Genomic DNA, 10014 nt, shown 5'->3' with positions numbered 1-10014 from the left:
GAATCTGTTTTTGATTAGTTCGTTCTTTTATTCCTTAGATTCCACACATAAGTGAAATCATATAGTGTTTATCTTTCTCTGTCTGACTTAAATACCTTCTAGGTCCATCAAAGCAATATCTTTTCCCATCCCCTTCCTTTTAGTATGTGTATGTCTTTTAATCTGAACTGAGTCTCTTATAGGCAACATGAAGGGGTCTTGTTTTTCTTTCCATTCACCCACTCTTTTAGTTGGAGCACTTAATTCTTTTCCATTTGAGGTACTTGTAAAAGGAAGGTAGTTGTTACCACTCTTTACTCTTGTTTTTGTTACATGTTTTTTCTTCTTAAAGAAGTCCCTCCAACATTTCCTGTGATACTGGCTTGGTGGTAATAAATTCCTTTAGCTTATTTTTGTCTAGGAAGCTCTTTATCTGTCCTTCAACTCTAAATAATACCTTTGCTGGATAAATTATTCTTGGTTGTAGATCCTGAGACTGCATCCTGTCGAATATTGTTTGCCAAACCCTTCTGTCCTGTATAGTTTCTTTTGAGAAATCAGCTCCCAGTCTTATGGGTTTTCCCATCTAAGTAACTATCTGTTTTTCTCTTGCTGCTTTTGATATTCTTTCTTTGTATTTAAACTTTGGCATTTTAATTATGACGTGTCTTAGTGTGGGCCTCTTTGGACCCCTGGTTTTTGGATTTTCTGAGATTCCTGGGGTTTTATGTCTATTTTCTTCACCAGGTTAGGGAAGTTTTCCATCATTATTTCTTCAAACATCTGTTCAACATCTTGATTTTCTTCAGTTATGCTAATCAGACAGATATTTGGACCCTTATTAGTGTCCCATATACTCCTTAAATGATTTTTATAGTCTTGGCATCTTATCTCTTGCCATTCTGATTGAGTGTCCTTGGCTTTCCTGTCCTCTAGATGGAACATTTGATCCTTTTCTTTATTCCTTTGTTTATTCCATTTAATATACTTCTCATCTCAGTTTATTCCTTTGTTTATTCCATTTAATATACTTCTCATTTCAGATAACGCATTCTTCATTTCAGACTGGTTCCCTTTTATAATTTCCATTTCCATTTTTTAAGTTTTTTATCTCTTTGTTGAAATTCTCACTGAATTTAACCAAAAGTTCATTGAGCATCTTTAATAACCAGTGTTTTGAACTCTGCATCTGTTAGATTACTTGACTTCATCCTATCTGGATCTCTGTTCTGTTCTCTCATATGGTTTCTGCTTCTTTGTCTTCCCATTTTGGCTGCCTTACTGTGTCTGTTTCTATGTACTAAACAAAGCTCCTAAGTCTCCCAGTCTTAGTGTGGATTTGTGAAGTAGGTGTCCAGTGGCACAGCCCTGAGAGGGGTTCAGCTGCAGGCCAAATTTAGCTGAAGCCTCTGCCCCTCCGGGGCCACCTGTTAAGATTCAGCAAGCAATCCACTGGTGCCGTGCTTATAGTTGCCTCAAAAGGCCACACTAGAAACAGAGGCCAGCTGCCTCCAGTGTGAGTTTAGGCGCCGCTCAGCAAGGACCACTTGTCATGCCGAGGACACACATGAATGTGGCTTGGGTGGGGCGTGTATTGGGGGAGGTGGAGTTTCAGGGAATCCTCTGAGTAGAGCAAACTCTGTTAACCAGTTTGATGATGTCACAGCTATGGAGCGCTGTGTCCACGCACTGGTAAGGGGGAGGGCTCAACAGGGAACAATGGATACCTCCGGCACTTCTGTACTCAGCGAATCTCGCTAGGCCCTCACTCTGTCAATGTCTCCCTGTAATTCTCTGGTTCCTCCTGCACGCAGCCGAATCGGCACTGGTGCTCAGAGCAAACAGGTCCATCACCACGAAAATTTGCTCACAGACGCGGCCCTTTTAAGAGGCATCTGCCGCTGCTGCAGCCTCTATCTCACTCAGCCACTCCAGACCAGGCAGCCCCACATCCTCGCCTCATCCTACCTTCTGCCATTGCAGGGTGATTTCTTAGATTTCTCCCTAGTTGTATGGCTTCTTCGTCTAGATCCCAGGCGATTTTTCCTTGCTGCTGCTCCTTGTTTCTGTTACAACCTTGATTTGGTCGCCAGAAGGATGAACAGAGCCTCTATCATCTATGCCATTTTGGTTGCCCCTCCTCAAGTGGGATCTTTTAATGGGTCTTTCCCAGCATCAATTATATTTTGATAAGAAGGACTTCATGAACCTACATATGGGGTTATTGGGAACCTTAATTGAAATCACTTATTTAATTACAATGTGCTGGCCCATAGTAAGCATTTAATAAATATTAGCATTTAATCATCCTGTGCTATCACGAATCTAACACTTTAAAAAACCTCCATGCAAACTTTCAATGTACTTTTCCAATGTTATTGCCCAATATTGTCCTTCGTAAAGTCCAGATCTTATATAAATTAAACTCTTCTCCATCTTCCATATATCTCCAACACAGTCTAGTCTACCTCATGTTCTTTCTTTATCTCAAGTGTTTTCCCTGAAACATCCAGATTCTTCAAGGTTCAGCTTAAATTAAACTTCTTACAAAAGCTCTTCCCTAGCACTCCAATTAGAAAAAATCCTTCCTTCCCTCGTATTCTGTATTCTCACAGCAAAACGTGTAACTCCATAATGTTTTTCTTAAAGAGAGTTATTTTTGTCTCATTTCCCTTATGAGATTGCAATCTCTATTAGGAGCAGGTCCAACATTTATTTTATTATCCTCATAGTATCGTGGACCATGACTGACACATAATTTCCATTCATTTACCCATCCATTCAAAAACATTTATGGAACAATAAAAATAGATTTAATTACTGTGTAGTCATTGAGTGAATGAATTCAAGATAGAGCAGTTATGAGTGAGTGTAAATAGGAAGTTTTCTTTTAGCTTGCAAGCAAGATTTCTTCCCAGGCTTTTCTAAACTTCGAGAACATACAGGATTCCTGGATGTGTGCCATTCCAGAGATGCGCTTGAGAGAGTAGCATGTGTTATTCATTACATCACATATAACCTTTTCAAGTTTACAATCAATCTTGCTCAGAAAGCTGGTGTCATTTAAAAAGTATAGCCGTGTGCTGGAAAGAGAGACAATCTGAGTTGGCTACAGTCTGTGAATTCAAATACCTTATTTAAAGGTCCAAACATGAAGAAGGAGGATGTACTAAACACATCATTTTCCTTCCCAGTGATTGAAAAGGGATGGTACATTGAAGCTTTGTTGGGTTTCAATGCATTGATTTTCTGGCTACTTATTTTTCTCCGGTTTGTCAGGTACTTAAGAGTCTATTTCAAGTTGCCTGCAGACTCCTTTTCTCATGTTTCTTAAAATTATTTGTGATTAAATTCTCCATATTGTCTTCCAGGCTGTAATGATTCTCTTCCTGCAAAATCCAGTTTTGTCCTTTACTTTATTCTGGTTCTCATGTCTTTATTTTCCAATCCAGTGCTTGCTTTTGGTATCTCCATCAATTTTTCTGTTTCTTGATGCTCTGTACATGCTCATATTTATTTACCTATCTGTCTATTCACTCAGTATTCAGTTGTTGGACACCTTCCAGTGTCAGACAGTGCTATCTGATCAGACAGGGTCCCTATACCTGGGAAGATTGCAGTCTAAAGTGGTAATGGGAGACTGGGGAATATAATGTCACATGACATAATGAGCAAGCACAGCATACCACTGTGCATATCATCATGTAGGCATCTCTATCCAATGCCGAATAAATTATTAATTATGGAATAAAATCGAAAGCTAAGAATAAGTATTAGACTGGGATTTTAAGTCAACAGGGGATGAAAAGAGGAATTCCAGATGTACCAACTAGAATAGCAAAGACAGTGGATTGTTAGTTGCAAAGAAATCTGACTGAGGAGAGTATTTCTCAGTGCTATCCGTGGACCAACTATGACAAAATCATCTAGAATGTTTTAAAAGTCAAAGTTATGTGGACTTCACCTCCAAATCTATTGAGTTGGAATCTCTGAAAGTAGATAAAACCTGTTTTTAACAAACACTGCAGGTGATTTATAGGCATGGCAAAGTTGAAAACCTTTATATAGAGTTGAGAGAACCTGGGTAGATAACAGGCATATCGACTCAACTGACATAAACAAAAAGGAGACATAAGTAAAGAGGCAGCTGGACATGTCCCCAACGATTATTAAAAATTTTTTCATATCTTATATAGTTTCCATTTGAGAAATGGGATATTAAAATTTTGATGGGCCTTCTGGATGTACCTGGCATGATGCTAGGTACTCTCTGAATAAAATCAAATTTATTTCTCAAAACAATTAGTCCATCTTCTGTGTTTCTGGGCTTCTGTGTTCTAGGATGCTAAGTACTATTGGAGAAAACCAAACAACCACGCAGATTGGTTTCACTACCAGTGTGGGGTCTTCCCCTAATTTAAACCCTTAACGTTGCCTGAGCACCCTGTATATTTCTAGCTGTCCCTTTCCATTCTTTACAACAGCTATTACAGGCTTTCTCCATTCTCCTCAAATCTCCTACTGTACTGCCTCTATTCTATTTTTTAAATTTTGTTTACTAGAGTACCAGTTTAGTATGAAAGTATGTAACTCAGGAACCACCAGATGGAGAAGATGCAGAGAGCAAGGTATGTGGGAAGGGGCGTGACGCTTCCATGCTCTCTGAGCTAGCCACTCTCCCCAAACCTCCATGTGTTCACCAATTCCGAAACTCAACCTTCATTCCTAGTAGATAAATTTCAGTGAGAAAAGGAAACCCTTAAGATAGGACTCCTCAACTTCTTTCTGCCCTCTCTACAAACTAACTGGCTCCACACCCAGTCTCATTACCTACCCATTCTCCTGCCTAGAGTTAATCCTCCTAAACTGAGATCTAGGATAGCTGCAGCAGCATCACCTAGGAATCTGATAGAAATGCAGAACCTCGGGCCCCACTCAGACCTACTGTGTCAGCATTTGCCTCTTAACAAGATGATTAAAATTTGAGAAGCTCAGCTAAAAACAAAACAAATAAACAAACAAACAAAACTCACCCCTTTCTGCCTATTCAGGTGTCTGGCTTTATCAAATGACCTGCTGTCTACTCTAACTGCAAACCTGCTCTTTTCGTTGGGCCCTCTCAACAACATTTACATGTTTTAATCTTTTCTATTTTAAACCAATAAACCATTTCTTAAAACTGTGCTATGACCTCTTGTTCCCTGAGGGAGAATACCTGATGCTCTTTTCCTCTAATAAAGCCACAAATCTTCAAAGACTTTCTTATATTCTGTTTTTTATTTTGCTCCCATTTGTTTTTCAACCCACTTTTAAAAGATGCTACTAGGATGTGGTTCCATTGTGTAGTGGTTAGCACGTCTACTTTACACGCAGAAGGTTCTGGGTTCTCACCCCAGTGGAGCCGTGGTCTGTAGTCTATGGCCATGCCACCCTGAACAAGCCTGATGTCAGAAGCTAAGCAGGGTTGGGCCTGGTTTGTACTTGGATGGGAGACCACCTAGGAGGACCAGGTGCTGTAGGCATAAATAATAATAAAAAAAAAAAAAGAAAAATACTATTAGTTGTCCCCCAAAACCCAGTCTCCCAATTTTCCATGGTAAAAACACTCCAATATTTATCTAGGCACTTGATTGTCTAGAGTAAAGACGTATTTCCCAGCTTCCCTTGCAGTTCTGCATGTTCATGTCTCCAGGTTCTAATTTGATGGGATGCTAATGCAAGTGATATGTTCATCTCTGGAGAAGTGTTCTTAAAAGGAGAGAGTATGACCTTTTCATTTTCTGTCTCCTTCCTACTGGTAGAATGTAGATGAAATGGCTCAAACACTGGCAGCTGACTTGGATCCTGAGATGAATTTGGGAACATGATAGAAGTCTCTGGAGAATTAAAACAAAAGACTATTGTTCCAGACTGAACTGACTATCCCCAGACTTCTTGGACTAGAATGAGAAATATAATTCTGTCTTATTTAAGCCAATGCTATTGGAGGCTTTTAGCATCAGAATACTAACTAATATCCTACAGCAATCTGCCAGTCCTCCTTTACTCCTGATAATATTCAAGTTATCAACGATGCACATACATGTGTGTATGTACACACACACACACACACACACACACACACACATTTGCTACTCCTCAAGGCATAAAATAGTGTTGACTACTCCTCTTCTTTTAAATACTTTCTCCTTTGGATTTCCATGACACCATGTCACTTGGGTTTTATCCAAACTCTCCTCTGCCTCTACCTATTAAGTCAGAGTTCTCAACCATGGCTTCATATAGCAACCACCTGGGAAGCTTTGAAAAAGTGCTGATACCTGGGCTCCAGCCCCAGAGATTCTGACTTAATTGGTCTGGGGTGAGGTCCTGGCATCACTATTCTTTACAAGCTCTCCAGTGACTCGTGTAGCCGCGGTCCGCAGCTATACCTAAAGCCATTGCAGACTCTAGACTCTTATTCTCTGACTTGCACATTCCCCCTGACCAATCCCATCAGCTCCTGGTTTCAATTAGCATTACATGCTGATGACTTTCAAATTGGTATGTGCTAGATCTCTACTGAGCTTCAGACTCATATATACAGAACAGCCCATTGTAAAGTTCCAATGGATATGCCATTGACATCTCATTATTATATATCATTTTTTTAAATTATTTCTTCTCACCATCCCCAAAAAGTTCTTGTTCCTCTTCCTGTGTTTACTATCTGTATGAATAGCAGCACTATCCACATAGTTTTAAGAGCTAGAAATTCTAGCTTCCTTCCTAATTCCCCTTTTTCCCTTGGTGACCCTATCTAATCAGTCATTACACTTAGTTTTTACATTTTAATGTCTCTCACGTTCATTCACTCCTCTCCATCTTCACTGCCATTTCCTGGTTGAGGCTACCATTGTTTTCGTGCCTGTACCGGTTTCTCTATGGAGTCTTGCTCCCTTTCTATCCTTTCTCTGCACAGCAGCTGGAGTGAAACTTTTCAAATGCACATCCAATCATGACACTTCTTTGCTTAGAATTCTTCAGGATTTCCCTTTTGCTTTGGGGGAGAGGCCAAATGCTTTTGCCTGGCCCACCAGACCCTTCACGATATAGGCCTGCCTTACCTCTCCAAACTCGTGTCTTATTTTTCCTCTCCACCCATATGTTACCGTGTAATTAGGTATAAGGAATTGTTGGTAGTTTTCCGAATTCATGTTTCCCTGCGCCCAACCCTGGTTCTACTGAAATGTCCTGCTTTGTACCAAATAGTTCCCAAACTTCCGTGAGTGCAGAGAATTGTTTTAATCAGCATTTGTACTCATAGGATTTTATACAATGTCTGCGGTATAGTTGACTCTACAGCAAATATTATTGCCTACTTATGCCATGGAGCTTACATTACTATGTACTCAATATTTACAGAATTAAAATAGATTCTTAATTATTTTACATGTAGGCTCAGAGAGATGTACTAATTTTTACATGATTAAATGTCGCAGCAAAAAATGTGACCAAAGCTCCGTTCGATCTAAATTTGTTGGCTCCAATGCTCATTTTCTTCCCACACTAAAATATACAACTTCTACACAAAGATGCTTTGTGAAGAGACTATAATAAAATGGCATTTAAAGCAAACTCCTCTAATACTTTGAAATGTTTTCTAAGTTATCACGGATTTCCTGACTTTTCTAATTAGTCTGGGGCTTCTAACTGGCTTATAAAACAGCAGTCTGAAATTGTGTTTATCTAACAGCAAAACAGTTGGTCAATTAAACCAATTTACTTAAAAAGAAATAAACAATTGAATTTCTTGGAGAGACACCTGTTTTCTTTTTAAATAGTTAGCCTGGCATCAATGTGGGTATAGCCTTACACTCAGAATGTTATTTCCTATTTCCATTTGGACTTGGAATTTGAAAGTGTGGCTTTTCTTGTGTTTTGCTTACTCAAGTTACATGAAATATTAACTATAGTTTACCAGGACAGACATCCATAGAAGCCAGGTAAATAAAGCAAACAAGTAGAGATGGTTCTGTTTAATAAATACAAGAGCATATACCTGATGATAAATGTATGTTGTGATGATTTAGAAAAATGCAAGACTGTGGGGGTGGAGAGAAGAAATGAGCAGAGAAATGGTTGATCAAAGTGGAAGAAACAAAGACTATTCTGGGGAAAGGAGCCGAGGAAGTAGCAGAATTTCAGTGGAGACTCTGCTTCTGCTGGCTTCAGGATAAGGAGAAAACCCTCTTGGGGTGGCCAGGTGATTACATCAACCATCTTAAACTGGATCCTGGGGCTGAGTATGTTAACCTTGTGAGGACTTTACTCTGCAGGTTGAGGAGAAGCAAAGAAATGGATAGAAAAGTCCACTCCTAAGTGGAATGAGTCATGCACTAGCTCCCTCTCACACCTCCATACAAGCCTTTTGTCTAAGAGTCACACATTTGGCAGTGACCAGTCAACACCTGGGAGGAGAACAATAGCCCAGGATCAAGAAAATGTCACAGGGCCTGAGGGATAGAGTGAACCTAGATACTTCCCAGAGATTTCCTCTACCTCAAGGCAAGTCCTTAGAAATCTAAAAGGTGAAATGAAATATCTACATGGACATAAAAAAAATAAATCACCGGATTTTCTTTTAGCTTAAGTTTAAGAGTTTAGTCTCTTAAATTTATGAAAAGTTGTTGAGTCTTACTCAAAACAAGAGAAACAAGTTAAGTGGAAAGTCATAACATTTTTCATCTATCAGATAAAAAATCAAAACATTTAACAAGCTATGAGGAAGTAGGCATCCTCCTACACTGCTGAAAAAATATAAGTTGGTAGCAATGTTTATGAAGGGCGATATGGGATTGTTTGTTAAAATTTAAAAATGTGTAAATTTTAACCTCAGCAGATCCACTTCTAGAAATTTATTCTACAAATGTACTTACACATGTGAAAAACAACATATGTATGAGGTTATTCATTGCAGTATTGTTTGTAACAATAAGAGGTATTACTCAGCCTTTTGAGAGATATGAATAAGCCCATCAAGAGGTTAAATAAAGTATAGTACTTCTATAGGATGGAATATTATAAAGATGTTAAAAAAGATTTAAGAATTTTTATTTTGATGTGCACTATTCTAAGATATGTTGTTTTGTGAACCAATTAATTTTATGCTATCTCTTGTATAAAAAAGGAAGAACATATATTCATATATATGTAAGCTTCTGGAAGGAACTTATGCAAGAAACTTATGAGTCATTACATAATTGGGAAGCAGGCAGGGGAACTTAGCAGATGGGGGACAAGGTTGGAAGGGAGTTTTTTTTTCTGAATATTCCTTTATTCTTTTTATTTTTGAGCCACATAAGTGTATTACTTATTCAAAAATTCCATAAATTAATTTTAAAGAAAATAATAGAGTCCTAACTAAATCATTAGAACTAAGCACGTATGTAGGCACTGAGTCGTCGACAGCCTAAGTTGACTTATCAGACTTCCACCTTCTAGAATTTCTGGTCTGTTGCAGTTCTGAAAGATAAGGGCCGCAATGCTCAAAATATGATTAAAGTGGCCCCTACAGGACAAATTGAGATTTTTTTTTTTTGTTACTTTGTTCCCCTTTAAAGGCAGAAAAATTTAGTCTACGGCCATACCACCCTGAAGAAGCCCAATCCCATCTGATCTTGGAAGCTAAGCAGGGTCAGGCCTGGTTAGTACTAAGATGGGAAACCACCTAGGAAGATGAGGTGCTGTAGGTTTAAAAATAAAAAATAAGGGATTGTAAACTTAACAGTTCCTTGTAATCTGTGAGGTCAACCAAGGGTTGCCTCACCTAAAAAATAAACAAACAAACAAACAAAATAAAGGCAAAAGAGTTTAGAATACATGGTTAGTCACTGTGACCGTGGGTTTCCCTTTGCTGTTGCTAGAAAGAAAAGTTTTGATAATTACATAAGCACTACAAACAAAGCCATTTTATAGAGAGCAGGTTGGGACAGCAGTGTGTTGAAGAAGGAAATCTATGTACCTGGATTTTTATACTCTCCCTGTCATTCATAC

General features: G+C 38.7%; 2 pseudogenes; both read left to right on the top strand.

Moving 5' to 3' along the window:
- Positions 1-5392: 5392 nt before the first annotated feature.
- On the top strand, positions 5393-5501 carry LOC120615238 (uncharacterized; annotated as a pseudogene).
- A 4093-nt stretch (positions 5502-9594) lies between these two features.
- On the top strand, positions 9595-9713 carry LOC120615302 (uncharacterized; annotated as a pseudogene).
- The last annotated feature ends 301 nt before the right edge of the window (positions 9714-10014 follow it).

The sequence above is a fragment of the Pteropus medius genome, unplaced genomic scaffold (assembly GCF_902729225.1).
Source record: "Pteropus medius unplaced genomic scaffold, Ma_sr-lr_union100, whole genome shotgun sequence".
NCBI lineage: Eukaryota > Metazoa > Chordata > Mammalia > Chiroptera > Pteropodidae > Pteropus > Pteropus medius.
Note: the sequence above shows the minus strand (reverse complement) of the source record. Positions and strands in the feature narration are given on the sequence as shown.